At 46.0% G+C, this 25,237-nt stretch overlaps 1 protein-coding gene across 2 annotated transcripts in view; it reads right to left on the bottom strand.

The window, feature by feature from the left end:
• DENND3 (DENN domain containing 3) overlaps positions 1-25,237 on the bottom strand; it is a 757,020-nt gene that overhangs the window by 18,233 nt on the left and 713,550 nt on the right. The gene's annotated exons all lie outside the window — the stretch shown is intronic.

Consider the following 25,237-nt stretch of genomic DNA (forward strand, 5'->3'; position numbering starts at 1 on the left):
CCGAGGCCACAGGGCTGATGATAAGCATGCTCCTCGCACCAACAAGTGTACAAATTTCCTGTCCATCTTGCTTCTACCCCTCGAGTTTGCCTTGCCAGGTGCTTCGAGGACAAAAGGTGTTGTATTACTTAGCCGAATAAACATCAAGTCCATTTTCTATGCTTTGGTTGGAGGCGCACATGTGCTACAAGCAAACTGAAATTAAATGCATCATGTTTTGCACCTTTTTTCATGGCACTCAGGCTATAAGTGCAAACAAGGCGCATTAGTACTATGTGGAACTGGCTGTCTACAACCGTTGATGAAATAATGCATTCCCTAAATACTGCGTCAGCGGTCATTCACTAGCAGTGGAACACCCTCGCAAGCAAATGGTCGCACAGTCAAGGATTTCACTAGTTGTATTAACAGTTGTGAAGATGAAGAAAAATGTATAGAGCCCGACAAATACCCTGGGGTCTCTAGGCGCTGCCTTTGAACCAATCAGTAAAAACAAAGAAGTAAACAATTAGACCGGGAAAAAACAAGTTTTAAGGCCCTTCCTAAATTTAAAGAGACTGTTCTTTTTTCAGCTTGACAGGCAAGGAATTCCAAAGGCTTGCCTTTGTGGCCGTAAAGCTCTTACCACCCCCATATCACCTTGCTGACTCTGGGAACAGTTAGGGTTCTCAGTTCGACTGATCTGAGGGCTCTGGCAGGAGTGTAAGGCTTAAGGAATTTCGTCAGCTGTATTTGCCCCATGTTGTTGAAAGATTTAAAAGCAATACATAATGATTTAAATTGGATCCTCTTAGCTACAGGCAGCCAGTGAAGTCTGACCAAAGCGGAGGGGAATGAATCAAATTTAGAGATGCCCAACAGTAATCTTGCCGCTGCATTCTGGACCGTTTGAAGTTTGTTGATGCTACGCCGTGGAGCACTGGAAAAAGAGGGTATTACAATAGTCCAGTCTTGAGGAAATCAGCACTGAAACCACAGTCTTCCTTAGATCCATAGGTGTTGCCAGGAGGATTTTCCTCAAAATTTTCAGGATAAAGAAGCATGCAGAGGTGGCTGAGTTAATTTGTGCTTCAAAGCACAGTTTGGTGTGAAACAAGTCACCAAGATTTTTAGCTTTAGGCACTGGCTTGGGTAACGGGCCCAATTGGTCCGGCCACCAGCTGTTTGTCCAAAATGAAGGATTGTTCCCCAGCAGCAAAACTTCAGTCTTGGAGGAGTTCAATTTCAGTTGTCTGACATCCACTTTGCAATATGGCTCATTCAGTCACAAAACCTAGCAGCAGTCTGGCTAGCAGAGCTGCTCACTGAGACGACAATCTGTGTGTCATCCGCATACGACACGAAGGCAAAGCCATAGCTTCTAACTAGACTAGCCAGGGGGGTGACGTAGAGGTTAAAGAGTGTTGGGCTGAGGGAAGAGCCCTAGGGAACCCCACAAGGCAACGTAAAGGGGGATGACACCAAGTTTCCCAAAGCCACTTCCTGAGACCACTCAGACAGGAAGGAGCTTAACAGGGATAGCGCCTTACCCCTGATCCCGATGGTGCTCAACCAGTCCCGCAGCAGCCCATGATTGACAGTATCAAAGGCTGCTCACAGGTCCAGGAGGATCAGCCCTGCATTCTTCCCAGTGTCTAGTATCAGCATGAGCTCCTCCGTTGCCGTGATGAGAGCCAACTCTGTGCTGTGCTGAGCATGAAATCCAAATTAAGAGGGATCCAGGATTGCATAGTCATTAATAAAAACAGAGTTCAGTATTTAATGCTTTTTCAATTACTTTTGCGGGAAATGGAAGTCTTGAGATTGGTCTATAATTGAGCGGCTTCTTAACATCCAGATTAGGTTTCTTTAATAGTGGAAGTATGGAGGCTTTCTTCCATTCCGTTGGAACATTTCCTGTCGTGAATATGGAGTTAAAAATTACAGTTAAAGGAATGGCTATAATCTCTGGCGAAATACACAAAATTTGGGGAGGGCATGGATCTAATGGAGAGCCAGATTTAGTAGCAGCAATGAGTTTAGAGGTTTGTTCCACTGTCAATGTATTAAAATAGTAAAGAGTCGGGCTGATTCAACCGGAACTTGTAAATTATCAGAAAGAACTGATTGATTCTTGTCCGGCTCATCTGGTGTTTGAACTGGGTGTTTATTCTGCTGTGCAAACAGGTCAAAGACAGCATTGACCTTGTGTTTGAAGGATTCTGCTAATGCGTTGCAGAACTCCTGGCTAATACTAGTGTCAGGTACAGATGGCAACTTCGCAAGTTTCTTTACTGTATTGAACAAGGTTTTAGGGCATCTATTGGCTGCCATGATTTTCTCAGAGAGGTAAATGGCCTTTTCCCTAAGGATACGTTTCTTATAGGTTAGGAGAGATTCCTTGTATTCCAGTAGGGTAGTTACATTATCTTCTAGTCTCCACTTTCTCTCTGATTTGCAACATAGTTGCTTCTGTACTTTCAATGTGTCATTAAATCAAGGTTCTGATAGTGTTCTCCTGGATTGTTGACATTGTTTGGGGAGGCACTAATTGTGACAAGGCCGAGTCAAGCCAGGAACGGTATTGCGTTGTGGCCTGATCAGAATCCGAAGACAATTTTGGCAGAGTTTTTAAAAGAATGGTATTTAGAGAGCTAGCATCTACTTTCTTCCGGGGGCAGCTGGCATACAGTTCTCTGGGAGTTTTAAGACAATTTTTTTGCAGAAGAGATATGTCGAATAAGATAGCCTTATGATCTGACCAGATCAAGGGCAGAACTCCAGTCCAACTCAGCAGGGGGTTATCTGAGAAAATACCATCCAAGCAGTGTCCAGCGTTATGTGTTGGGACCTTGACAAGTTGGCACATCTCTGCACTATCCATTTGATCTAAGAGTAATTTGGTATCAGGGTCGGCAGATTTTTCTAGTTGGAAGTTCAAATCCGCTAACATCGTGAAATTGGGGTGTTCCTCTTTGTGAGCGAGCATGGTGCCTAAATTATCTAATAAGGCGACCTTGGATTTGGGCGGGCGATAGAGTAAGATTCCATTAAATGAGTGTTGGCCAAACAGTTCAATTTTAAAAGCAAATGCTTCACAGTCTTTATTATCCATATTCAGTTTTATACAAGACTTGAAGCTAGATTTGAGTATAAGGGCAATGCCCCCACTTTCTTCCCTACCCGGTCCATTCTGTGCATTTTGTACCCTGCAGGTAAGGCCAGTACTAGATCTGGGTCCGGAGAGGCGTCTGCCCAAATCTCTGTATCAAAGGCTATATCTATTTGTTTGGCCTCCACAAACTCTCAAAACACAATAGCATTCTAAATGAATGACCTCACATTGATCAAAACACAAGAAACTCCTCCGAGGTGTGCCTTATTGACAATGTGGGTATGGATGGTTAATGAGGTGTGCAGAGTTGTTAGGCCGTAATTCATGCATTGCTCTATACCCTGAGCTTTGTACAGCTCAATGCGCGGTTCAGTACAAGTCTTACCTACCCATTGTAGTTCGGTAAGAATATCTCGACTATACTGTATTGTAGGTTTCAGCCTGAAAGCATCTGGCCCAAAACCGGCAGCATGGCTGGCACTGAGCGCGTTCCGAGCTGCTACAACTGCTACAATAACTGCTACAATCATAATTTCCATAATATTTATTTAGCATGTTATTAAAGAACTGGGTATTAACCCCTTCAGCGCGGCACGGATTACCGCGCTGTGCTGAAGGGTTCGTGCGCGGGCGGGGCCATGACGGAGCAGTTCCGTCATCCACACAGCGCGACCGACGCGCATGACGGAACCGCTCCGTCACACGCATCGAAGGGGTTAAGAGCTTTAGAAAAATTGAGCATGAAGATGAAAAGGATTCTGCCAAACACAATTCTTTTGGTTCAAGGGTACAAGTGACCAAGATACAGTTTGCAGCACTGACGTGCTTGCATAGAACTAGGGAGTGGATAAATGTTCTGTGTGCGACGACTACCGATCAGTCAGAGGAACCCGTGTTATGGATCGGCTGCTTAAGATTGTGCAACACACTTACCTTTTGTTTTAAGGGATAAAGGCTGAGAAAGCAGAATTACTTCTTCTGTGCCTTAATACCATTACTTTATTGATGCTCTATGATACATTTCATGCCTGAACTACAACATCGCTTTTAGGATAACCAGAAGAGCAGATTACTTCTGATATGTCAGCTACGTTTTGTGTATTTTCAATGCACAGAAGCCATTTTATGAAGTGTTGTAAAATTGCACGTTTTCTGCACTGTATAGTAAGCATTTCTTCGTTTTAGCATAAATTATAGAAAGTTGTGAAATCAGCGCTTGTTTGTGTCTATTGAATCTAGCCTTCAAGGACTTTACATATTCTTTCTCATGAGAATATCCTGCCATCTGCCCATTAGTTTTAAGTAACAATACTGATGACGTGCTTTCACTTAATTGTACTGAGGAAAAAAACTGCATAAGTGTGCTCCGAATCTATGGTTTTCAGAATTACATGCTCTAACTGGATTGAGCAAACACAACAAGATGATGGACAGGGCGCTGAAATTTTACAAACACACACCCCCAGCCACTAATAGATCGGGGTTGAATCCATCATCGTTCTTTTGCTCACTTAGCCACCCCAGTTCAGACCCAGCCATATAAAATTAGTCTTGACCCTGTTCCTCATGAGAGCAGTCAAGCCGGAACTGCTATGCCAGGTCTTCTCTGGACCGGACACAAGCATCCTGGCATTGGAGCGGATTTGCATATGGCTGGGTCCAAAGTGGAATGGCATGGCGAGCAAAATAACGATGGGTTAAACCCAGATCTGTGATTGGGGGTGAATGTTTGATAATGTTCAGCATTCCGTCCATCATCTTTTCGTTTGTATTACCGAGCTAAGTGGGAAGGTATGCCCAGACGTGGGTCCCTTGCTCGCTACGCCACCGTTTTCGAGCTAACCTGGATGATGAGGGGTGATACCCGCAAACCGGTCCTAGGAGGTTTGTTTTCCGGACTAGGGAGGACCTGGCCTGGCTGTTCGGGCTGGACTGTTCCCATGGGAGCAGGGCCAAGGCGGATTTGCATGTGGCTGGGACCAAATTGCAATGGATTGAACCCAGATCTGTGACTGGGGGTGAATGTTTGACAATGTTCAACATTCCGCCCATTATCTTTTTGTGTTGCATTTTTGCCCCAACTGGATTGAGGGCATAAGCTTTGGTACATTGGAACTACAATTGTCGCACATAATTTTGTTTGCATTCTAGCTATTCTTTCATGAAACGTGTTGGACTTTTAGGCTTGCCTGAAGTATGGTATTTTCTTTTGCAAGTTAAATGAAGTAATTTAAATGAAGAGCTATCATTTGTGTAAAATCTCTCTAGCCTAGCAGTCTATATTAGGTTACTAGTGAGCAACCTCTAGTTCACTAGCATACATGTGTCCAATGCCATTGAGCTGAATCAGGACTACGCAGCAGTTTGCTCGTGCAAGAGCCACCCCAATACATTGTAGATCATGCTCGATGAGATATCTGCATACAAACCGCTCTGTTGTGAAAACCTGCCAGGCTTACACTGCTTCATTCATATTAGAAGGCTGTTGATCAGCCTGGACTATGGATAAACAAACAGAAACCCTCCAGCTTAAGGTACAGAACATCCTTCGGTTTACCATAAACTGGATGATCAATTCACAAACCCAGACAAGACGGAGCTCCTTGCTATTGCCACAGGGGCTAACCCCTGGTCCAGCCTCTTCTCGCCACAGGAGCTTGGCACCACTCCGATACCAGTGCCAGCTGTGAAGAGCCTGGGTATTAGGTTAGATTCCATGCTAGTGATGGATAAGCAGGTAGCTGCGGTAGTGGGCAGTTGCGTGGGATTGAGAAGGCAATTGCGGAAACTTGTACCCTTGCTGTCATTTTTGACTATGCGTACTGTGGTGGCGGCTTTAATCCTGTCACGCCTGGACTACGGCAATGCAGTATATATAGGACTCCCCAATAAACTTTTGGGGAAACTCCAGGTGGTCCTAAACGACGCAGCACGACTGATTCTTAAATTGCCGAGAAGAACTCACGCCACTCCCTTGTTACAGCAGCTACACTGGCTCCCTATTAAGCAGAGGATAAGATTCAAGGGCCTGTGCATTGCACATAAAGCTAAGTATGGAGCTGCGCCCAGCTACATTAAAGACCGTTTGATGCCTTATGTGCCTGGTTGTGGTCTCTGTTCATCAGAAGCACACCTGTTTGCTTGTCCATGTTTTGACAGAACAACCTTAGGGGGACGTGTCTGCTTGGTTGCGATTCCGCAGCTTTGGAATAAGCTCCCAGAGAGTCTGCGTGGTGAGGCGACTCTCCTCCCACTCAGGAAGAAACTTATGACTAATTTGTTTACTGAGGCGTTTGGATAAACTCACCCCAAGCTTTGCTCTGTTTGCAAGCATTATGGCACTCCCGGGTTTATGGTTTGTAGCGATTAGAGATCGTTGGTGATTTGGCACTTTACAAATATAAATTAACATAACTTAACAGTTCTGTACATACGCTCAGTTGCACTGCTGCACTAGGGAACGGGTACTGGGTGGCAGGGTCAGAGGTTTTACACCGTTACATCCTGCGGCTTGTCCCTGCAGCAGTTCTCGCATATGCCCCAATTACTGAAACACTGTTGTACATCTGTGACTAACCAAAAAGAGTCCACTCGTCCTAGAAGTAACGGTCACACCGTAGGTCTTAATAATAGTTCAAGGGAATCAATGAGTTTTCTAAAAAATAACCCTCACCCTCAAGATGTCCCATGGTGGCATGCTTCATCATCGGGTTCTTACCGCCCGGTATAGGCGTGCTACAACCAATGGAGACGTGGGAAAAATACCTGGCTATGTGGAGTCTAACGTTTATTAAATCCTGTAGCGGTATTATTAGGAAAGGGGGAAGTGGAGATTTACACTGTAATGAGTGTCTGTCTCGGGGAAATTACAGTGTAAGCCTCAGGATTTTTATAAAGTTTAGACTCCACGTAGCCAGGTATTTTTTTTTTTAACACAACCTACCTACTTGACCCTCCCACTCTCATATCACCAATCACCCAATAGTCAATACCCTACAAAGTGCTCCCACGTCTCCGTTGGTTGTAGCACGCCCAGTCCTGCAGCTGGACGGGAAGAACTCGATGATTAAGCAGGTCACCATGAGATATCTGGGTGGGTGAGGGTTATTTTAAGAAAACTAATTGTTTTCCTTGAACTATTATTAAGACCTACGGTAGGACCGTTACTTCTAAGACGAGGGGACTCTTTGTGGTTACTTACATTAGATAGGAGGCTGAGTCCACAACGAACCTGACCTCTCTCTCCCACATTTGTTTGTTTTGTACATCTGTGACTATTATACGCTATCTCCTCACCTCAATACCCATCACTACTAAGTGGGGTGGGGAGAGGCAGCCTGTCACCCTGAATGCCTCCTTTTGCCCAGTAAGCAACTAAACGCTACCGCCGACTGAATAAGCTGAATGCATGGAAAGTCTCTCAAATCAAATCATCACAGTTGAAAATCTTGATCCTTTAAAAATATACCTCAATTGGAGGTTGTATTTGTAGTGTGAAGTTCTTCAGAGAAGATGAACTCATTCCATTTCCCTACTGCAACATTTGCCAAGTTCGGAGGAACAAATTACACAGAAGTTTCAGCCTGTGTCAAGTTCAGTTTGCAGTGCAGCTGATATTAACCCCTTTACTCTCCTACCAACGTATATATGCAACATGTAAAGGTACAAATAATATATAAATAAAGGATTTGCCCCTTCATTGCATATACAAGGCCGGTGTGATCATTTGAGAAACTGCCCAGTACAGGAGTGTGCAGATAACATGGGAATGAAGGGATTAAATTAAATGTGTTCTTATTCTTAATTGTGTTGGAGGTAGGACTGTAGTCCATAATAAGAATGCTCAAAACAAGAATCAAAGTGTCAGACAACTGGACCACATTTCGAATCATAGAACAGGAGACAACACACAAACAAGCACTGGCAAAGCCAACAGGTCGGGAATTGTCTGTCAGCCTTTTGACTTTGTCATTGTTTTTGTAAAGTTTATTGCGGGGGGGGGGGGGGGGGGGGGGGGGGGGACGAAGAAGGGGCGCCGAACCCATGATGATGCACAAACCAATATATATACATATATATATATATCCATATATATATATATATCCATCTATATACATATATATATATCACTTAATGGAACTACTTTGTGCATGGAAGTGCTCCTTGTATAGGAGCAAAATGAGGCCGCTCGCAGTGAAGTTAGCAAATGACTGAAGTTGGCTGGCCTCTTGCCCCATGCTTTAGTGTTCCCCTTTAAAATGAGAATGACACAACAACAGAGCAATGGATGAAGAGGGCTGGCAGAAAGCTTTGATAAGTAAGGGTATTATGTAATTGTAATTGCATTTATATAGCACTTACTACCCCTGACGAGGCGATGAAGCGTTTTCTCGCCGAGTAGCACGCTACTCCGGGACCCATAGAGGATTAGTGTTGAATTAGTATAGTGAAACAAGAAAATACATTTTTAGTGGTGGATAGGTTAGTCAGTTATTTGGATTCAGAAGGATATCAGAAGGATTAGAAGAGAAAAAAAAAGGTTTGTATTTATATAGTGCTTGCTACCCCTGATGGGGTGTTGAAGCACGCTACTCCGGATACCCATAAGGATTAGTGTTAAATTAGTATGGTGAAACATGAAAGTAATTTGAGTGGTGGATATGTTATTCAGTTATTTGGATTGAGAAGGGTTGGGGAGGGATAGAAAATGGAAAAAGGTTTGCATTTATATAGCGCTTGTAACCCTGATGGGGTGTTTAAACGCTTTATTGGCGAGTAGCACGCTACTCTGGAACCCATAAAGGATCAGTGGTGAATTAGTATAGTGGAATATTAAATTTGAGAAGTGAATATGTTAGTCTTATTTTGATAGAAAAGGATGGTGGAGGGATAGAAGAGTGAAGTATTTGGATTTAAAAAAAAAAAGATTTTTTGTATTTAGGTCATAGCAGTAGGAGGAGGCTTTTGGATTAGTTAAAAAGGGTTTTGGAGGGGCAGAGTCAGAGGGAAGAGTTTAGAAATGTTTGTTTTGGGCGATCAGTATAGTAAAAGAGGTGCCAGATGAAGCAAGGAGGGGTAGAGTAGGAGAGAGTCTAGAAAGGGTTATTTTGGGGATCATAGTAGTGGTATAGGGTTTGGGATAAACGAGAGAGTGGATGTAGAGGATATATTGATAGATGTATAGGGTGAGAGATAAGGTAGTGTATTGGAAAGAGTAGTAGAAAGAAGTTTGAGATGGGTCAGAAAGTTGGGCTAGAAAATATATTGAGAGAAGTATAGGCTGAAAAATAGGGTAGTGCATTGGAAATGCTAAATTAGAAGAAAGTGATAAATATATATATCCATAAGTACATTTAAAGTATATAGATGCATAAAGGAGGTAAGTATATGTAGATTAAAGATATTGATAGAGGTACAGGATGAAAAATAGGGTAGTGCATTATATATGCTTTTTCAGGAGAAAAGTAACAGACACACAGATCCAAGTACATGGAAGGTACATGGATGGACAATGGAAGCAAGTACATGTAGACCAAAGCGGATTTTTTTTTTCTTTTTTACAACTTATTTATTCTACATGTTTATACAAAGCAATACACAAAGATAGGTACATATCTATAGTGAAAATAATGCAGAGGGATATGCTGTAAATTTCAGTTTGCGTATGGTGCTTATGTGGGGAAGAGCCAATTCTTCAGTACTTTTCTGAAGATAAGGTGGTTGTCGGTGGATCTTATGTTGGGGGGGTAAAGAGTTCCATAGTTTGGCTGCTTGAACAGAGAAGGATGCGTCCCCCACGTTTTTTTTCTTTTATCTTGAGATTTTGAGGCGAGATGCCCCTTTAGAGCGGAGGTTCCTTTGTTGAATGTGTTTGGTGATTTTATTCCTGATGAGGAGCGGTCCCATTCCATGTATTGCTTTGTGGGTGATACAAAGTAGCTTGAACCAGGATCTTTTGGCAACCGGTAACCAATGCAGGGATTTTAAGGCAGGTGAGATGTGGTCTCGCGGTTTGAAATGCAAGAGTTGTCTGGCAGCCGAGTTCTGAATCCGTTGTAGTCTTTTCATGGTTGTTGAAGGTGATCCGTGGTAGAGGCTATTGACATAATCGAGTTAGGACAGAACAAGGGAAATGGTAGCGTGGACCTTGTGTGGAAATCCCAAATGAGGGAAAATTCGTTGCAGCGTTTTTATAGTGACAAAGCTTGATCTTACTAGTTTGTCCACTTGGACATTCATCGACAGCTTGGAGTCCATGGTCATTCCGAGGTTTCTTACTTCCTTCGATACTTTAGGTGGTGATTACAGTTCATCAGGCCAGGCAGCAAGCGGGTCATAATGTTTCCAATCGCCACACATGAGTATTTCAGTTTTGGAAGCATTCAATTTGAGATGGCTCCAAGTCATCCACGGCTCTGAGACAACTGAAAATTGGGGATTTTCCAATGTCTTTGGTGCATTCCAGTTGAAGGATTATTTGCGTGTCATCTGCATAGTTAGCATGTGAGGTGAAATTGATTGATCAGTACCGGTAATGACTTCATGTAAATGTTGAAAAGCATAGGTGAGCTGATAGAGCCTTGAGGGACCCCTGCTTTTTTGGAGTACGGTTTGGACGAGAAAGGTGGGGTATGGATGACATTAGTTCTGTTTAGAAGGTAGGATGTGATCCAATCTAGAGCAGTGCCCTCTATGCCGGCTTCATAGAGTCTTTGTTTCAGAGTGTCATGGTCAACCGTGTCAAAGGCAGCTGAGAGGTCCATGAGGAGTAGCGCAGCAACCCCGTTGCGGTCTACTGTATTCTTCAGGTCATCCCAGATTGCAAGGAGGGCAGATTCAGTGCATCTTCCCAGACGGAATCCTGTTTGGAAGACTCAAAGTATGTCATTCTCTTCAATGAATTGTGACATCTGGGCGAACACTGCTCTTTCTATCAGTTTGCACAGGAAAGGTCCATTTGTAATGGCTCCGTAGTGGTCAGGGTTCAGCGGGTCCAAGTTTGTTTTCTTCAGTAAAAGGCGTATGTGTGACTTTTTGAGTTCTTCTGGAAATATACCGGTAGTTGGATGGATGTAAGGTAGTTTTAGGTGAGTCGCTTAGTGTTGTTATATGTTGTAAAGCAAGCAAGTGGTGGTCTGACCATGTGACTGGAGTTATAGTTTGAAAGGTAACTAGTTCAGTATTAGCAAAAATGACATCTAGGATATGTTCAGCGATGTGTGTGGGTTTGTGGACAATCTGATGCAGGTTCAGTGCGTGTTGGTGGGACAAATGATAGAAGGCTGATTATATGTTTGTTAGGAGTAATTAGAGCAGGGAGCGAGTGTCTGGATGGGATGTAATTATGTATGGTGTTGAATGGCGTTGTGTTAGTGATGAGTGGATTGGTTAGTGGTATATGATCGAGTTGTGTACTGTTTGTAGGTGATGGTGGAAATGTGTGGTAGTTGGGATAGAAGGGTGCATAGATGTGGTTTGGTTGGTTTTGTAGTGTATGCTGGTACATTGATTTGTGCATAGGGTTGTGTGTGGTGAACATTTGGTGTGAGTGTGTTACTATGTTTGTGGATGTGGATGGTGTATGCTGGGTATTAATGAATGGGAAAATGGGCAGCATTTCTGGCCCTAGTCCCGATCAGGCTCGAACAGGCAACTGCCCTTGTCCTCTCCGCCCTTAGCCTCGACGCCTGGGCTGAGAAGCCCTAAGGCTTGGTCTTTTATAGCCCTATTAGTCAGGTGACCCCTTCAGTCAATGGGAACCCTAGCCCTAAAACTATACAATCATAACACTAGCCCTAAAATCTAGAACCATTAGCAGACCAGAACCTTACAGCCAATCTTAGCCCTGGTCTAAGCAACCAATCAGTTTCAAAAAACCCTGATCTCTACGTCTAATAAAGGCTCTAGCCCTACCAGTAGTCCCAACCCAAGTCCAAGCAACCAATGGCACAGGAAGCCCTAGTCCCTACTTCCAATAGAAAGCCTAACCCTACTCCTAGTCCCACACCTAGTCCAGCAACCAATCGCACCAGAAGCCCTAATCGCCACTTCCAACTACTTCCAATTAAAGGCCTAACCCTAGTCCCAACATCCAATCACACAGGAAGCCCTAGTCCCTACTTCCAATAGAAATCCTAACCCTAGCATTAGTCCCAACCCTACATTGAGTCACAAACCCAGAAATCAATCAGAAGCCTCAAATACCCAACCAATGAGGACACTAACCCTAATCCAATAGAAACACGAGATACAGCCACCAATCAGTGTACACATATACCAACCAAGAGCAGAATATATAAGGTCCCAGCGACCTCAGACAAGGTTTGCTGGCCAAGGAGTTGGAACCCGCTCCTCAATTCAGAAATCTCCTAGGAGACAGACAGGCTCAACCCACACTTTGGACTTTTGCAGGTAAGGGCCTAACAAATTTGTCCTCTAACAATACTGTTTGTATAAAACTTTACTCTCTCTCCTGGCAAAAAAATGAAGTGCACAGTCCCTATTAAACACAGTTTAAACAGCTCACAGCAGATTACTGCTGTCTCAGAGCACCCTCTGATGTAGAATATCCCTGTTGCTGGGGAGGGGAGGGGGCTGGTTTCACAAAATGGTGGCTGTGGGTGCACTGCCTAACATACAGGTCTTAGCACAGAGCAAAGGAGAAATTTGGAGGGGAAAACTGATAGTCAAGGGGAATGAGAGGGAGAAACTACAGAGTTTGGACTGCAAATCCCACAATTCAACAGGTTAAATGGAAGCAGTCACGGGCAGGAAAAACCACAAGTTTAAACACAAAAACAGGTGATAATTTATGCAATCACGGGCAGGTTAAAACTACAATTTTAAGCTATAACAAACGCAGGCAAAGACAGTTAAAGAAGAGATGATGCAATATGGGTAGGGAAAATAACTATTTAACTTTTTTAGGAAAGAGACAGCACTAGTCTGCCTCCTTACCACTTCCTGGACTCTGCTGCACTTCAATCTGGGGGACAGGTAGGCTGCAACTTACAAGATGGAAGAATATATAATATATCATTTTAGTAATATGAAAACACCAGAATAAAAAGATGTTTTAATCAATGTTCCATCAGCACTAGTGAATACTAAACTTGAGTCAAGAAGACCACATGAGTTTCTAGAGCTCAGCCAATTGACTTGAAGGATATTAGGCAGATGATCGAGGTTTGGGGATTTCTAGTTCTCAAAATAAGCAGTGTGATTTTGTGTGCTGAATCACAAAGGTAAAGGAAGCTCCACCAAGAAAGGCAGGTCTTACTCTTTTTTAATGACACATGCAATGGGACCATAGCTGGAACCAAAAAGAAATGAGCTATAAATGTAATGCACTTCTTCTCGTTCCCGAGGCCCATGTATCTGCTGATTTGCGTGAATGGTGCACATCTCCTCTGCAAGGACGTAATTGCCCTCATTTACGGGGGGGAGGGTGTAGATGTGTGTGTGTAGGTGTATGTGTGATATATATATATATATATATATATATATATATATAGGCTGCTGAATTCTGATTAACTTCAGATGGTTTTTCAGATAGGCAGGAAGTCAAAGAAAAAGCCAGTGGCAACTATCCAGTTGAGAACGTCACCTAGCAATACAAAGCATTTTGAATTCCTGTTACAGTAAAAAGGTTTTCAGCACGCTTCACCTACGCACAACACCGGTTCCGCATGGGCAGCAGCAAAGTACAAAACACACACCACCTGAGCAGCAGTGCATGGTTTGCTGGTTGTGCCAAAGAAGCTAACCTCATCTGTATATTTCTCTAACTTGTTAACATCTTTTTAATATCCAAAAGCCTAAACGTTTTGCCTTACCAAAGCTTGTTTCATTTGTTAGGTCTGGCCTACAGACAGCTAAAAGTTAGGTGTGCCGGAATACCTATTGTGAGCAACACCTATACTTACTGTGGGCTTTTGGCCACCCCATTGCTCAACATTGGTTAGCTTTCTTGCTTTCTAGCTTTCTTGCTTTCTAGCTTTCAATCTCATTTGACTGCCTCTTAGTAAATGGCTTTTTGTCTTCTACCTGTGTTTATACCACTCATGGCGCATAACTAATTTACCATCCTTTCGATAGTAGTACTTGTCCTAGCTATAAAATTTGCTTTAAGTGTATTATCACTGCAAGCTTTGTTTCCTCCATCTTGGAACGGCAAGTAAAAATATTAACACAATGATGGGCGAGTCATGGGTCTGTGTTTTTACCCCTGATGATGTATGTACAAGCATATATCATTGCGCTAGGCTGTGCCAGTGTCGTGACACATGCGCGTGCAGGAGTTAAGTATGCTCACGCAGGATTGATGCCGTTTGTGCGCATACACAACACTTTTTTCCTTTTTTTGAGCCAATTCTGTAGAATATCAATCAAAAGGAACTATTTTTTGTTGAAGCTAAACAACATCGGCAAAAAGCATTGACAAAGCCAGTAGGTCTACATTGGAAGTGAAAAGGTGAGACCTATTGCCTTTGCCAATGCTTGTTTTATGTGGTCATTTTATTGCTCTACTTCCTTGTTTACCGAAATTCTCTAGTTTTGTTCCCTCCCGGACATTTACTATTATGTCTTCCTCCATCTGTTTTCCTTTGTAATGGATTCTCTTTTGCCATCACATTACACCTCAGTAGCAGAACCTCTTCCTGACCGAGCATCTGAACACCATGTCGCAATCAATCGATGAGAGAAGATTTGCTGGGCAGCGACACTAACATGAGCACAACTGCACGTGACATTCTTTTACCGTATGCTTCATCTGATGTATGTTTTAGACTATCGGAAGAACACAGAGCAAAGGAGCTCATACCGTTAAAGTCCTCAATGCATTATCTAATATTCAATATAATATCCTCATTTACCAGTACTCCTGTTTTACTAATACATTTTCATTTTTTAACTATGCATTTCATTGAGTATATTATTAGTTTAATCATCTTTCTACTGTGCCTTTTTGTACATACCGAGGACAATAAATATTCACTCATGACGTTTTAAAGTACAATGTTATTTTACTCTTGACATTTTTGCTTGCTGTTTCCTTAGAGTTAAACTGATTAAAAATGGTGAGGCGGGCAGGGAAGAGACACTAAATGACAATGGCAGCGAAAGCAACTGTGGCCATATAACACGTTATTAGGTCACTGTCCTAATAGATGCACATTCCCACTCACTGCAGTGCAAATGTCCAATTGCATGTTATTACCACAGTGTAGCGCCTCACAGACTGGATATTACAATGATTGTATACAAGAAAACAATTCTTTTAGTAGGCATCATGCATCCTTCAATGTGATTTTACCTAACTAGACATATTAACCCCTAGCATTCTAGTTTTGTTTAAATGTCTTTTTTTTAAACTTAAAAAAAAACACCAAATGGAAATGAAAAATGCCATATCAAACTGTATCTGCAGATACATAGAACTTAGTGTGATATTTATTACCACTCCACTGCCAAGATTGGGGAGGGACAACATGTCCCACTAAAGGCTTTGTCTCTCATGACTGACTACCTGTCCCCACATTTTCTTGTAATAAATAGCATATTGCAGTGTGAGAGCGTGTATGTAAGTGGAGTTGTGCCAAGCTCCTCCCTCCCTTCTGCCAGTAACGGCGCATCGAGGCACACCTAAACTCCCTATTATGTGTGGGTGTGTAGGAGGAATACACAAAGTACAACTGTCAACTACACCCAGATATATATATATATATATATATATATTTATTTATTTTCACTGAAAAAACCATAGGTTTCAGGGGCGTAATAGTTAGGGATTGGAATTTAAAAAACCTTAGAAATGTACTGAAAAAACCATAGGTTTCAGGGGCGTTATAGTTAGCTGGACATTTCCCTCGTACAAAACCCTAGAAATTCCCCTGTCATAGTTAGTTCAGCTAACTAACTCGTGCCCCCGCAATGCACTGCTGACGTTACATATTACATCACTCATGACATGGTCAGTGACATCACTGATGACATCACTGATGACATCTGAAATGACATCACTGATGACATCACTGATGACATCACTGATGACGTCATCCAGTGAGTGTGTGTTTCTGTAAATTTTAAATATGTTTAATATATATATAGGGAAAAACCTATGGAAGAATGAGTGGGTGTATAAGTGTGTGAATGGATGATTTAGGAGGTGCGTGACTGACTGTATAAGTGAGTCATTAAACGTATCTTACTGCAGACTAGTGAATAAACTGTGTGAATGTTTAAATCTGTCTGTCTGTTGGTGTATAAGCGGCTGCATGGTTTTGGGAATAGCGATTGCGGATACGGCATCGGGACCGCACTATCATCTGTGCAAACCCGCAGCAGGCGGAGGACTTCCTCAAGACCTTGCGACGATCATCTCCGGCGCACGGCAATAATGCTGGCTGTTCAGGTTCTTGTTCACCCATGACTGAGGATTAGCCGCTGAGCGCCGACTCCTTTGCTGACCCAGATTGGATCTTATGGCCTGATACAGGGCCTTACAACGGAGCTGAGAGAGAAGACACTCCCGGGGCCTTCGGAGATGAGCTGGTGGCGGCGAGACTTGGCTGGGACTTCCTCTAAACCCTGCGACGACAGTCTCCGACCCACGGAACTGATGTTGGGAGGGCGAGTTCGCACTGGCCCATGGCTGAGGAGTAGACACTTTGCCTCAGCTCCTGCGATGGCCTGGACTAGATTCTCTGGTCCCTTGTCGAGAGCCCTGGCGGCGCTGGGGGAGAGGACACCTCCGGGCGGCCATGGGGCGGACCTATCGCTGTGGGAGATGGACAGAGCCGCTGTGGTGCGCTGGGAGAGTTTCTTGCTGGAGCTGTCGTCGACAGATGAGTACATTCTGTGATGCTTTGTGTCAGACATTTTGTGATGCCGCATTGGGGGTACCCTGGGCGCAGCGCTGGCTGCGCTGCTCCTGCTCGCTCTGGTGTTGCCTGATTGTTTGCTTGCACTGGGCTTGAAGGGGTCTGATTCAGTGGGTAGGTCACCCTCGACTCTACCCCCGTCCGCACCGGCCTATCAGGGGCGGAGGCGGAAAGTCCTACCGCTGGGTGTGACACGAGGGAATTGACGGCACTCTGGCGCCCCACTGAGGAAGATCTCCTGAATTCAAAAGTTAAGGGCTAGCCTAGGTCTTGAGAGTGGACTGGTCTTTCTTTGTTGGCATTCTACGGTTTGATTTTGTTTGCCTTATGGTTGGGGAGGAGGGAGGGGCGGGAGGATTCTGGGATACCGGTGCATTTGGGGCGCTGTTGTGGGAGGGGGGGACAGGAGGGTGGGGGGCGGGAGAGCGTCGCTGGGAGGAAGACACACTAGCGATTGCGTTGGACCAACTTCAGACACACTGCTGCGCTGCATTGCAGCGACTAACATGGCACCACGTTACACTACACTGGGGACTGACGCACCGTTCACTAGGTCGGAGGATACGCACCTCCGGTGCACTGTTTCATGATCATGGAGGGCGATCGTAGAAATAGCCTGAAGCTTCTGTTGTGGAATGTGCGAGGGTTGCGGGATCCCAGGAAGAAGCGGCACATACTTTCTTGCCTTGATCGACACGATATAAGCATAGTGGCACTACAGGAAACCCACACTGACCCTGGCACCCCTCCCACTTTTGGTAGCAGATGGGCCTCAGATAGGATATTCTCCGCCTATTCAACATATGCGCGGGGCACGGCCATTTTAGTTAAGAGGGGTACCCCCTTTAGGTTTGCTGGTTCACGGAGCGATGGGGAGGGAAGATTTTGCATGTTGTGGGGCGCCTTGGGAGCGCAGTCGCTCGTTATCGTCAGCTACTATGGCCCCAACATTGACAACCCGGACATTTTGAATGTAATGTGGAGGCAGATACTTGCAGTCGGGGCCACTCATGTGCTCTGGGCGGGCGACTTTAACACAGTTGTTGACCCGGCAATGGACCGATCCTCACACATGCCCCACCACTACACGAGAAGCCAGAGCGCCTTAAGGGGCTTGTTGGAGGACGGCGGGCTGGTTGACTTGTGGAGGCATAGACACACCGGCGAGCGGGAGGGGACATTTCATTCAACCATGCATGAGTCTTGGTCTAGATTGGACTACTGGCTTGGGTCCAGGGGAGTATACCCCTGGATACGCAGCGTAACACACATGGCTCGAACCCTGTCTGACCATGCCCCGGTGTGCTTGACGGTTGAGGTCCCGACGTTGACTACAGGCCTCAGATGCTGGAGACTGGCCCCCGAAGCGTTGCTGGACGAGGTATTCCGCACTGAACTGGGGGAGGCAATCGCAGAGTTCTTTGAACGCAATAGGGGATCGGTTGTGCACGTGGGTACTTAGTGGGAGGCGTTTAAAGTCACTATACGCGGGGAATGCATGGCCAAAAGTTTTGGAGTGTTGCGCGACATTCGCAGGAGGCTGCGCCTACTTGAGGCGACGATCAAGGGGCTCGAGACAGATATCTGGAGGAGGGGCAATGGAGAGGGCAGAGCCAAGTTGAGGGAACTACTGACTGAATACACAAATGAGGCGGACAGAGAGATGAGGTTCAGAGGAAAATACGCTCAGGCGCGCCGATACGGCGAGGGAGGGAGACCCGGGAAGGCCTTAGCGCAGTACATCAGACAGCCTCGATACGCCAACTACATACTAGAGGTGGAAGATGGGGAAGGTACTTGCCAGAAGGATAGTCCTCAGATTCTGCAGGCCTTTACTGACTTTTATGCGGAGCTCTACCGCTCTAAGGGGATTAACGAGGCTGACTTCCCGCAGTTTTTTGGGGACATCACGTTGGGGTATCTGGAAGACAGGCAGAGAGAGTTCCCATGTGTCCCCTTCACGAATGAGGAACTTAGGGAGGCGGTTCTCCAGCTGCCGTCTGGTAAGGCGCCTGGACCGGACGGGCTACCGAGTGATTTTTACAAACTGTTCATAGATCAACTGGCCCCCATTCTTCTGGAAGTGTATGCAGAGGCACAGGAGACACAGGCATTGCCACTCACAATGAGAGAGGCCCTTATCCTGTCCATTCTGAAGCCTGGTAAGCCGGCCCACAAGTGTGACTCCTATCGACCACTGTCCCTCATCAACGTAGATAGTAAACTTCTCACTAAAATGATAGCTAATCGACTGAACCTCCTGATGGATAAATTGGTCCTGCCGGACCAGGCGGGATTTATCCCTGGGCGCTCCACTTCCCACAACCTGCGTACCCTCTTTTCGATCGTCCAACAAGTGGCCCCGCAGTTGCCGTTGGCGGCTGTCTTCTTGGATGCCACTAAGGCATTCGACTCGTTGGAGTGGGACTACCTACACGCGGTGCTTCGGTGTATGGGATTCCCGGTTGGCTTCTCTGCCTTGATCAAATTACTTTATACTGACCCAGTGGCCCGCGTGCAGATCAATGGCCACCTGTCTCGGACGATATCGCTGTCGCGGGGCACTAGACAGGGATGCCCACTGTCGCCGCTGCTGTTCGCCTTGGCGATGGAGCCACTTGCGGCCAGGGTACGCCAACATTATCAGGAGAAGGCCCTTAGATGCCTGCTGCGCCCCATCTTGATATCATTGTATGCGGACGATGTCACGTTGTATGTAAAAGACCCGCTGAACAACCTCAACCCGCTCCTACGGGAATTTGTACGATTTGGGGGCCTCTCCGGCATACACATAAACTGGGCGAAGTCCCAGATCCTGCCCCTCACTCCGGCGGCCGTCCCCTTCGCGGTTGATTTTCCCTTAGAGTGGTGTGACTCCACCGTCCGATACTTGGGGGTGACTGTCGCCTTGGATAGGGAGGAGTTGATCCGAGAGAATTATGGCCGGGCCATTGATGCGCTGCGGGACTCCATCTCGAGGTGGACGGCTCTGCCATTGTCCATGGTAGACAGAATATCCTTGATTAAGATGACTGTGCTGCCTAAGTTTCTGTATTACTTACTGAACATTCCCTATCACCCGGGCGGGTTTTTTTTCTCCACGCTGAGGACGGAGCTCCTGCGCCTTGTCTGCGGCGGCAAGCAACCTCGGATTAGCTGGGAGACGCTGGCCAGTCCCTACGCACTGGGAGGTCTTGAGCTTCCTACTGGTTTCACGGCCCGAAATATACGGCCCATGTGGCCACGGAACACTGGCTGGTAGAGCCGGTTCCACTGGAGGAGGCGGTCCTGCTCCCTGCGGGGCGGTGTGAAGGGGACCCCACGACTGTGGAGTGCACGGTGCGAGCATGGAATTGGATTGCGCACAAAATGCAGGCCCCGATGCTCTACTCCCCCTGCTTGCTGCTGACGTTTCATCCTCAACTGACCCTTCTGCAGGAGGGCGTTTTTAAACGATTCCAGCGACTACAGCGGACAGTCACATGGGGAGATATATACAAGGATGGGAGGCTTGCTCAGCAGTTATGCCGAGCCCCCCCCCCCCCCCCCCCGACGGGGATGGAGACATTCGTCTATGCCCGACAGAGAGGGGATGCGGGCCTGTACGCCGGATTACACGGCTGAACCACAGGTGCTCCCTCAGTTGCACGCCTTGCTGGGAGCAAGGACGGCCTCCCACTTGGTGTCCACTCTGTACCGGTCGGTCTATGTTGAGCTGGGCGCCCCGCATGGCTCTGCTCGGGCCAGATGGGAAAGTGAATTAGGACACAACATCACAGACCGGGAATGGCACTACTGTTGTACCCAGATTGAGAAGGTGTCTGCTAGCGGCAGGTTGCGTATCACGCATTTCAAGTTCCTGCAAAGGTACTATTACACCCCCGCTAGGCTGCGTAGATATGGGCTGCGGGAGGACGCTAGATGTGACAGATGCCGGACAGATTGTGCTGACATGCTGCATTTGGCCTGGAGCTGCCCGGCCCTTCAGTTATACTGGGAAAATGTTGGGTGCCTCGCTCCCGCCGACACCGTTGATGGGCATTTTGGGATATACGGAAAAACTCCCAGTGCTGCATAGGAGATTTGCCTCGCTGTGCTTCCTCCTTGCCAAGTGGAGAGTGGCCTGTAGATGGGGAAGGGGGAGGGCACCTAAATTCCAAGATTGGCTAGAAACAATGATCCTTTGGCACGATCAGCTCGCCCTCTACTCTGACCTCCTTCCGACTGGTTCCCGACCTGGAGACATATGGGGACCCTTGAGGACGTACCTGTTGCTGAACCCTCTGCTGCCTGACGAGACGACCCCCGCCTCCCTGACTGGAGTAGAGACTGGGTAGTTTGCGGGGGAGCTGTTGGTGACCTCTTGACGCCCCCGGGGATGGGGTACTGGATGGGGGGGCTGGGGACTCTTTTTTGATAGCCTGGATTGGCGTGCCTGCCCGCTCTGCTTGTGGCCTTCTGGGGCCGGGGTGCCGGTGGCGGTGGGATGGGTGATGGGCTGCCCGGGGCGCTTATGCAACCAGCTGTGGCCTTGGCATGTTCGGAGGACGGTTTACAGGGACAATAATGATCTTGTCGAGATATGTGTAGTTGCGCTTCTGCATTTCAGACGGAGTCCTGTTGCCTAGATTAGTCCTCGATTGCCCTCAGATTTTTAATTTCTGTCCTGCTGGTCTCTTACCGCGATGCTAGGTTGGGGTGGGGTATCTAGTTGCTGTTCATTTCTTATTGGATAACAGTATCTTTGTTCTACTAAAATGCAAAACCCATATCTACTGCTGCGCGGCCGGCCCTTTAGAGTTGTGGACGTTCCGCTGTGTACCTCTTGATTGCTCTGTTTATTATGGTTTGCTGCCGGCCCGAAGTGGTTGTAGGCGGAATGCCGTGTACAGACTCTTTTTTGCTGAATAAAGGTTTAAAAACACAAAAAAATGGTTTTGTGAATAGCTATACGAGTGTCTCTATGGGTTATTGATTGGTTGTCTGAGTATCTGTTTGGGTGCCTGAGTGTTTGTGTGGGTGGGGTGTGTGTGACTGTGCATACATGTGTGAGTGGGTGATTCTATGGGTGCATGGTTTTAAGAGTGCATCTGTGATGGACTGTATGGTTGGGTGAGTGTATGTATGGGTGTGTTAGTGATTGAATGTATATCTCAGTGGTACATGTGTGAGTAACTACATATGTGAAAGGCAGTATATATGTGTGTAAGAGTATATAAGTGGGTATATGTGAGAGTGTGTGATTGTGAGAGTGGCTGTATGGATGAGTGTGTGCTTGTATCAGTGATTGTATAAGAGCGTAAGAATGTGGTACTATTTTTATAAGTGAACTTGTGTGTGTATAACTGCATAGGTGAGTAAATGGGAGTGTCATTCATTATTTGCATGACTGACTAGGTGTGAGAGTACCTCTATGGATGATTGGTGGTGTGTGAGTGTCTATGTAGGTGTATAAATGCATATGATAGTCCTGTACTGAGTGACTAAGTATGAGTGACTGTACAGGTGAGTGAGTGGGTATGTAGTTATTGGTATTGGGAGTATCTATGGTTTTGAGAATGGACATCTGAAATTTTGATTGAGTATATCAAAGGGTGTGAGAAGATGCTCTAATTTATCACATGAATGACGTCATCAGTGATGTCATTTCAGATGTCATCAGTGATGTCATCAGTGACGTCATCAGCAGTGTATTGCGGGGGCGTGAGTTATAGTTAGCTGAACTAACTATAACAGGGGAATTTCTAGGGTTTTGTACGAGGGAAATGTCCAGCTAACTAACGCCCCTGAAACCTATGGTTTTTTCAGTGAATTTCTAAGGTTTTTTAAATGCCAATTCCTAACTATAACGCCCCTGAAACCTATGGTTTTTTCAGTGAATTTCAAAGGTTTTTTTAAATGCTAATTCCTAACTATATCAGGCCTGAAACCTATGGTTTTTTCAGTGAATTTCAAAGGTTTTCTAAATGACAATTTTGAATGTATTAATTGTTATACTGATTTTTTTTATACTGATTTACTACATTTTTTAAACTATTTATTTTTAGATATTTTTTTTAAATTACATTATAATTACATTATACATTACAATACAAAATATACTTTCTCAGAATGAATTACTTTAGTTTAATACTTGGCAAATAGGCAACAGACTTTTAAGTACAGTAGTTACAGTTGTTGCAATGGGCAACACAATTTCAAACACAAAGCAACATTGAGCTCAATGTGAATTTCTAGTTAAATGCAATTAGTTACTTTATGGATTACTTTTCTAACCACAAGACTGGATCCTAGATTCAGTCCTTGGACATCTCCTGTAAACAGTTGAGTAAAAGCGCTTTGGTTACAGTAGTGATTTTAAGGAATATTATTGTATTTTAAAAGTTGATACTTAGAAACTTTTCCCCATAGAATCACCAATGTTATCCTATGGCAGAAAATTCACTTAGCAGGTAAGTAGTGTTATCGTTACTTTTTCTTACTCAGTGGTGGATCCTGGATCCAGCACTGCCCAACCTCCTGTAAACAGTTGAAAGAATGTGTTTAAGTCAAACAGACGATTTTTTTGGAATATTTTTAGTTTGTGAAAATAGACACTTAGAAACTTTTCTGGTGAAAACCACACAATGGATTCCTATGGAAGGAAATACAAGTTACTGGTAAGTACCCTTAGAATTACTTTTCAGGGTCAGCGCTGGGCTAAAAGATGCAGCACTGGGTTCTCTCCTGATTACAGGTGAGTAAATCGGAATTCGAAGTTCAGCTGATTTTAGAGGAATATTTGTACAATGGTGAAGGAAGAGGGAGGGGCCTGAGGTGACGTGTGCAAACACGCCCTGTGGCGCGTTTTAAGTTGGGGAATTAATTCCTCTTCAATCCTGAGGTCCCCTGGGGGCCAACTAGCCCACCAGGTACCTCCAGTATGCACCAGGGAGCTGCCTTGCAGAGAGGTGTTCAGAGACCACACCCCTTTTTCCAACACTCTGCAACGCAGCTCCGTGGCGCTTAGTGGAGGTACCTGGTGGGCTATTTGTCCCCTAGGGGACCTCTAGATTTAAGAGGAATGAATTCCCCAACTTAAAACGCGCCACAGGGCGTGTTTGCACAGTATCACCTCAGGCCCCGCCCCCTACCTTCACCACTGTGCAAACGCGCCCGTGGCTCGTTTTAAGTTGGGAGATTAAGTCCCCTTGAATCCTGAGGTACCCTGGCGGCCAACTAGCCCACCAGGTACCTCCAGTAAGCGCCAGGGAGCTGCGTTGCAGAGAGGTGTAAAAAGGGGCGTGTCCTCATTACACCTCTCTGCAACGCAGCCCCCTGTCGCATACTGGAGGTTCCTGGTGGGCTAGTTGGCCCCTAGGGACCCCCAGTATTGAAGGGGAATTCGTTACCCCCCCTGCAAACGCGCCAGGGGGCGCGTTTGCAGAGTGGTGTAAGGAGGGGGCGTGGCCTACCAGCCCGATCCTTTTTTTTCCCCCCTCTGTTTTTTTAGAAGGGGGGCTGTGTAGCCCCCCTTCTTTTTTTTTGGCCCTGGGGACCCATCCCCCAGGGCCTGCCCCCAATTTTGATTTTTTTTTTTTTTAAACGGGGGCCGCATGGCCCCCCCCTCCCCAGGCCATAATTTGCCCCGGGGACCCCATCCCCCGGGGCATGGCCCTTTTTAAAAAAATAATTTTTTTTTATGGAGGGGGGGCTGCATAGCCCACCTCCTGTGCCACCTATGGACCCCATCCCCGGGGGGCCATTTAAAAAAAAAAAAAGTTGGGGAGGGGGGCCTCGTGCCCCCCTCCCGGGCCACTTATGGCCCCGGGAACCCCATCATCCGGGGCCTGGCCTCCGTTGGGGGCCGTGGGGGGGGGTCCCCAATACCCCCCACGGCCCCGCCGCCCCCCGCGGGAGCCGGCATTGCTTTTCCACATGGGGAGCAGCTAACATGCTGCTCCCAGTGTGGAAAAGCAATCGTCTTTGGTATTTGGAAGAGAGAGCAGATTTCCCTGCTCTCTCTCTTTTTTTAAAAAGCTCCGGGGGGTGGCGGTCCCCGGGGCTGCGGGGGGGGAGGGCATGAGCCCCCCGCATACATTAACATAAGCCCCAGGGGGTGGTGGTCCCCAGGGCCCCTCTGGGCCCCCCATTATAAAACCATATTGCCCCCGGGGGCTAAATCTAAACGAAGCGCGGGAGTCCGCGCTTCGGTTTTTTTTTCGTTAGCGTGATGCGCGGACCCTACGCGCATCCTGCGATTTAAAAAAAAAGTATTTTT

This window comes from Triturus cristatus, chromosome 5_1 (assembly GCF_964204655.1).
Source record: "Triturus cristatus chromosome 5_1, aTriCri1.1, whole genome shotgun sequence".
Lineage (NCBI taxonomy): Eukaryota > Metazoa > Chordata > Amphibia > Caudata > Salamandridae > Triturus > Triturus cristatus.